Source organism: Saccostrea cucullata, unplaced genomic scaffold (assembly GCF_032062105.1).
Source record: "Saccostrea cucullata isolate Sc308-1 unplaced genomic scaffold, CSIRO_AGI_Scuc_v1 ctg2482, whole genome shotgun sequence".
In the NCBI taxonomy this organism is placed as follows: domain Eukaryota; kingdom Metazoa; phylum Mollusca; class Bivalvia; order Ostreida; family Ostreidae; genus Saccostrea; species Saccostrea cuccullata.
Window position 1 is genome coordinate 7,068 of NW_026918407.1, and position 6,970 is coordinate 14,037.

General features: G+C 33.1%; 1 pseudogene; it reads right to left on the minus strand.

Moving 5' to 3' along the window:
* Window positions 1–2,433: 2,433 nt before the first annotated feature.
* Window positions 2,434–3,681, minus strand: LOC134264603 (uncharacterized; annotated as a pseudogene).
* Window positions 3,682–6,970: the final 3,289 nt, after the last annotated feature.

The following is a 6,970-nucleotide window of genomic DNA, read 5'->3' on the forward strand; positions in this document are numbered from 1 at the left end:
TATGCTTTATTTGAAAAAAATTGCATGAAGAGTATATGATAAAAAACACCTTATATGTCCTTATCTAGACATATTGTGCAAGACTTCTTTCAAATGATTCTCATATACCATTTACTTTATTCGAACATTTACTTTTTTGAAAAGTCAATAAAATATATTTCATAAAGCTTGATAATTTGTTTATTTGCCAGTCTTCCCGTAGAAGTAGTAGTTTATAATATTACTAAAGGAAGTATTCAGTATCTGTATCAAAATACAGAATGATCAATGACCCATTTTAGAAAAAAAGTTTACTCCCGAAATTTTCCCAAGAGGGGAACCCGTTGCCTAAAAAAAATAAGCATGCCTCGTTGACGGGTTAATTATATTGCCGCGATGAGCCTACACAACTGAATCTTTTGATATCAATTCATTTAAAAATCTCTCCCAGCCATCCTTGTTTCTCTGACTAGCCAGCTGTAGATCTACACTACCCCAAAATCCATTAATCTAAAGAATTTAACTTGTCATTTTTTTAGTTGTTTGTTATAGTAGGCTTTACAATTACCTAATTTCAAATTTAATAAAAATAAAAGACAATGAAACTTTCAACATTAACATAATTTTTTTTTATCCAGAGAACAATTGGATGCCATAAAAAGAGAATTTTTAAAAATGCACTTCCTGTCTTTCAAACTGAAGAAATCTCATGTTTAAATTTTGAAACATGCATTTCAATCTTATTAAAATTTATTTAAATGTTCCAAATCCGCTACCGCTTCTGAAACATCTAACATCCCATTCGGGGTCACATCAGAGCGACCTTTCAATTATGAATACATGTACAAGTAAACACCACTTTGGCCATGTAGATTCAAGCCTCGGTAAACAGTTCTCAAATTAATTCCACGGCTACATACAGTACAGCCAACGCGGATTATGCATCAAACCGCGCTCCCCCCCGGGGGTTTTAATCCTTCCCGCATACACCCCCGGGGGTTAGTTATCGCGGCCCCCTTTTAGCCAGGTATAGACCGCGGCGGTGTAACTTACCGTAGACCGGCTCAGTGAATAATTTTTTTTACCTGTACTGCCATATAAATTACTTCTGTTTTTTTTAAATTTCTTATTTACAACTTTAAAAAATTAATTTTAATAAATTTTGGTATGATTTAGGCTATTTTAAAAAGTTTGAATCTTCTATACTGAAAAAAATTTTTTATATCAAATGTTTGAACATTTTTCAGGAAATATTTATAAGTACGTTTATGATCATATTCATGTGAATACAAACCGGTGGTTATCAATAAATAAACCAACATAAAAATAAGTTAAAATTGTTGCAATTATTCCATGTCATATTTTTAAACCAATACATGTATATGCATGGTTTGATTAATATTTGGACAAAATCAACATTTTTAATACTAAATATTACCTCTCTCTTTCTCTTTTCTCTCTTAGTACATGTAAATAAGAACGAAATTTGATTTTTAATTCATAATCAAACATTTGAAACAAGTATGCTCATTACAAAAAGAAATAATACACGAAAAAATTCATACTGTATATACAATTTATTTTAATTTACTTTTCACTTTTACCTTAAGCTGGACGTACATATGTGTACATGCAAAATGTCGTTCATGTGAAACAACCTGAGGTGCTTTCTTCGTATACTATAGATTGTGTTTGGAAAAACCTGTTTCTATTCCAATCAGACATGACTTCTAATACACGTGTACTAGTACTGGCCGTTTCCTGTGTATTTGAATTAGCATAATTCCTACAGGTAAATTTTAAGCCCCTCAGGCATTCAGTCCTGTAAGTGCGGGTCCATGTACAGTGTACCTTGCACGTGATTTTCACATACAGTCGTACTAACGCAATGAGATAAAATACTTGTCAAAAACTATGTAACGAAGCCAACTTTTACAGAAAGAATTTTCAACAGACAACTTGACCTTTTTTATTATCTTAACATTTTTCGATCTAAAATTAGTAAGAATTTATTTTTTATATAAAATTTCTTTTCATCTTATTTTTCTTTAAAATGATAATATCAATATTCAATATATCCGGGGTACACTTTTTTTTTGGGGGGGGGGGGAGGGGGGTGTTTGATTTCTCTTTCTCTTTTATTACGTATGGTTATATATATTTTCTGGGTTTTTTTTAATCACATCCACTGGAAAACTTATCATTGCAATTTTATTTTTAAAATCAGCAAAACAGATATTAAAACAGACAAATAAAATAAAAACAATTGGTGCAATTTAAAAAAGTTATTATTTATCCAGTTTTTACGAAACGTCTTCAATATCACAATAAAAATGTTAATGGTTGTCACTGTTAAAACACGGACAGTAATCGTTGTCACTGTTAAAAATCACATAATCACTCGTGAAAGGTGAACACATCGTTGCACATGTCGACATTTACAGTCGGGATTACCAGTGTGGCAGTGCTGTTTTTCTTCAGTCTTTTGTCGTTCCTGCAGAGCGATTCATTTGTCTTTGTCACTATCCTCTCCCTCCAATGTTCCTCTGATTGAAGCTCGGGGTAAAAAAAAACACACGTAACGCTTAATCACCGACTTCCTCCGTGGGTCTAATTCCTTCTTCCCAAGCTTTCCGCCTCCAAACCAGTTGTAGTCAAATCGGAGGTTCGCCTCGCCATTGAGTTCAGGAAACAATTTCCTACACAAATTGACTGCAAAATTACCTGAGTTCCTAGAATCTCTGAGAATTTCCCTGAGTTCTGCATCTGGAATTTGGAATTCCTCGGGAATACCTGTTGATGCACTGTCAGAGTCCGTACCGTTTAACTCACTGATATTGACAGCCTGAGTGGTCGGTTGTTGAAGGCCACCATTCCGCACAAGGTCGATGAGAATATTAATGTTGGTAAAAACTGTATTCATCTGAGCCTCTAGCCCGGTCACCCTTGTGTTTGTTGCAGAAACCTTCTTGTTGAAAATATCATCTGATTTCCGGATGTCCCGCAATTCCCGCATGATGGTCTGTAATGGCGTGTCTTCCTCGCTTGTGGATGGTCGGAAGTTGGAGGATGTCTAGTTGGAGTCAAGAGCGTGGGTGTGACAGATGGTGCTGGTTCCTCAGTTTGTTCTGTTCGCTGGATGGTCGTGTTGAAGTAAGGAACGTGGTTGACAGAAGTGGAGCTGTTTCCTGCAAGTTTTCTGCTCGTTCTAGAGTTGTAACTGTGGGACCATCCGGAGGAGAGGATCCTAAGGCTATCACCGTTGCCCTCGGTCTTCCGGATTTAGTCTGAAAAAAAAGTTTTTTAATTTTCTAAAGCAGAAATAAAATAAAATAAGATTATAGTGACAAAATACACATTATTTTGAAAACAAATAACTTCATTTTTTAACTTTGAAAATATATCAACTTTCAATATACATAAAAATTACGTATTATTAATTGGAAAGGAGGCTAATTAGATCATAATATGTGTTTAATACTGCTTTGTTAAGATTTATGTTTGTATAATTTTACATCGAAAGTCACACTGCAGGTATTAACTAAATTTATTTCCCAGAGATTTTTCTGTTTTGCGGCGTTTCGGCTGCGGTAGTTCTTCTGGCCTGGGTGGAGTTGGTGATCTGGGGGAATGCGCTGAACGAGGGGAAGAGACGACTGGGGATGTCGGCTGCAACAACAAATCCTTCAACTTGGAACGCATCTCCAGCTCCAGATATGAAGTTCATGCACACGGAATTGGGGAAATCGGGGGGGGGGGGTGTGTCAAAAATTATAATCCTCCTGGGTTTATGATTTTTTTTTTTAGAACTGTCAAAATGTGAAAATAAAACAAACCTAATCCAAACCCTTTGTCTTTCACAAAGGTGTGAAATTATACCCAGTACAGTGACAGGAAATCTCTCTCCGCTTGAACGCACACAATGCACAGGAATCTAGCAGTTACTAATCAGACGAAGATTAGTCCGTGCAGCTATATGTACACTGTGTCTACATGTACTAGATCTACCGAGGACAAAAAAGTTTACTAATCAATGCAAAGTACACATAAAATGTTTTTCAGACATTGTTTGTGGTGGAGTTTATGAATTTCTCTTTAGTAAATTCTTGTTTACACGATGTAAAAACATTTAGACCTAGAATTAATTTAGAAAGGGATGAGACTTCACAGACGACTCGGAGAATGCTGATTAAATAAAAATCTTCTGCGTATTTTAATCTTATATTTGAAGATTAATAATTTTAAAACACCTTCATTTATAGCCCCAATGAAAGTGACACTGCGATAGATCGTTTCTTTAATCAATCCACTATTAAAATAATTAAATAGCTAAAATTTACAAAACACACTACGAAAATATAAATTAATATTGAATATCATGAATAGCACACTGGGTGTTTTATCTTGCATTGTCGTATAAATATATTACATACAGTAATTTATATCGAAATTTGTGGCTCTAATGAACTCATTAAAAGTAGTTCAAGAATTATTAAACACTATTTGAGAATTGCTTTGACGATTTTTATAATTATTTAGATACATGAGGGTATATTTATTAGGAAATTAATTTTCGTTTTGTACTTCAAATATTCTAATATTTTATCTTCTATATTTCTGAAATATCATTACTGTTACTTTTTGATTTTTTTTAATTCCCTATGTTTTGGCAGGGACCTATATATTATTTAGTATATAGGTCCCTGGTTTTGATTTCGTTTTATTTTGTTTTGCTTTATAATTTCAAAGGGAGGTAACTCGCGTTTTAGACCAAGACTGTTTTTCACCTGTAATCGCTAAGATGCACCGCGACAGTGTGATTTACTTGGATTGGTGAACCGTGGGGGCACGCAGTTTTTACCTGAGACACCTGTACTAACCGCGATGAGATTCACACCGCGGAGGTGCGCTGTAAATGTATAAACAGCGTTGACTGTACTGTACTTGTAACAGCATTGAAATCTGCAGAGAATTTTTTTATACGATTAACGGATTAATCGGTTGGAACGTCTTGCGGTTAACCGATTGGCAATTCTGTATTAGATTGCGATCCCTAATACAAATATATTATTATGTGGTGATATTAATTTGCCTTCACAGATAAATAACAGTATTTTTGCTGCTTTTCATGAATTTACATAGATATCATCAATCAGAAACCCAATCATCATTTTGATGTCAACTTCTGGGTACCTGTGTGAGCAATCAGATTGTGTTTTAGCATATTAATTTTTCAAATGACAAGGTACGTATATTTACGAGTTCCATTTTTATTGGGGGGACAAAAAGCGGTCAATGATATAAAAAAATCTGGACTTTAATTTATCGTGGGAAATGATTGTGTATAAAGTTGATAAGTCGTTAGTTTTCAAACTCTTGATTTTGGTGAAATTTTGAGATTTTAAATTGTCTAAAAGCTCTTTGGAGTTTTTTAGTATTCACATCTGATTCGTGCAACTTCTTAAAAATATAGTTGCACAATGCTCTTTAAGTTTTTCCCTCACTACTGTCAATATCTTAGTGAGAATGAAAGAAAGATGATTGGTTGAACATCAAAGCAACATATTATAACAATATACATAATGTGACATCATCTCCCTTGTCACAGAGAGCATAGTTTACATGTTTACATGTATTGACGTCGACACAATAATTTTGTAACATCAATCAACAGGTGTTCAACAAATGTTCCCTTTTTTTTTACTCTTTTTCTTTAATTTTATCATCGCCATCAAACATTTTGACTAAAACAGATAGAAATGGTGCAAGCAATATGCTTTTATTCTTACCAACTAATAACCTGCGTTATTTTCTCGCCTTAACTCTAGGATCTTGCCAAGGTTTGTGTAGAAACATTAAATAGTTATATTTTTGAACCTATGATAGCAAAATTATCCATCTCATCTCTTTATGTATACTATATCAGATATAAAATGAAATGCCATGGCAAGAAATTTCTCATTAATTTTCTTACTCTTTTTATAATACGACTTTTAATTACTGTCTACAAGAAAATACATCACTCAAATTATAGTAGCAGTAATCACACAGTTTACAGTAAAAGAAACCTAAATAATCATACAAATCCTTTCTAGCTTTCTCATTTTCGGGGCAATTATTTAGAATGTAATCATCTGTCTCTGTCTCATGATATAAAATGTTGGCAATTTTCACATCCTCACTTTCAAAACAGTCTTTTTTAACAAGATACTCTGGACTCTCCCCTGGTATACAGAATTCGAAGACGACCAGGAAAAATGTTTGGGTTTTCTCTGAAATGTTAGATTTGCATGTTACACATGAAGTTCTTTACCTAAATTATATAAAAAGTAAAAGAAACACGCAAACATATTCAGCCTCTGAATAAAGTATTTGACAAATTTTGCTTACCTTTTGTTTTTGAAACTACCATATGAACATGGTCTTGTCTATTCATTTGCAAACAAAATACTATCAAAGGTAAGGATGAGTCTATTTCTTCCTCTGGTTTTTTCCATATGACATCGCAATTTTTAAGCAATTTTGATTGAAATTGCTTAAATATATCCTCTTCATTATTTGGCTCAAAAGCATCATAACACATGATTGTAACTAATAATATCAAAGAAAATGGATAATAAGCATAAAATGGATGTGTTTTTTTTCATTTTTTCTAAGGTACATGATTTCAAACAAAAGATGTTTACCTCTTTTCATTTTAAAGCAGCTACATATGCATCCCATGATCTTCTCCAAAAGAACACCAACTAAATATAAAAAAAAACACATAAATATGAAAATTTTCATAATGCTTTTTTTTTTCAAATCAACTCTTGAAAAACTTAAAATGTAGAGATATTAACCAATAACTTACTCAAAAGACAAGTCTTCCAAATACCCCCAAACATTTGTTTAATAAGCCAAATTATCTGTAACAATATGACTAAAATCTAAACATATGACTTAAATGAAATTTTTGCAAAATACATATATGCTCATCAATTTTGTATGA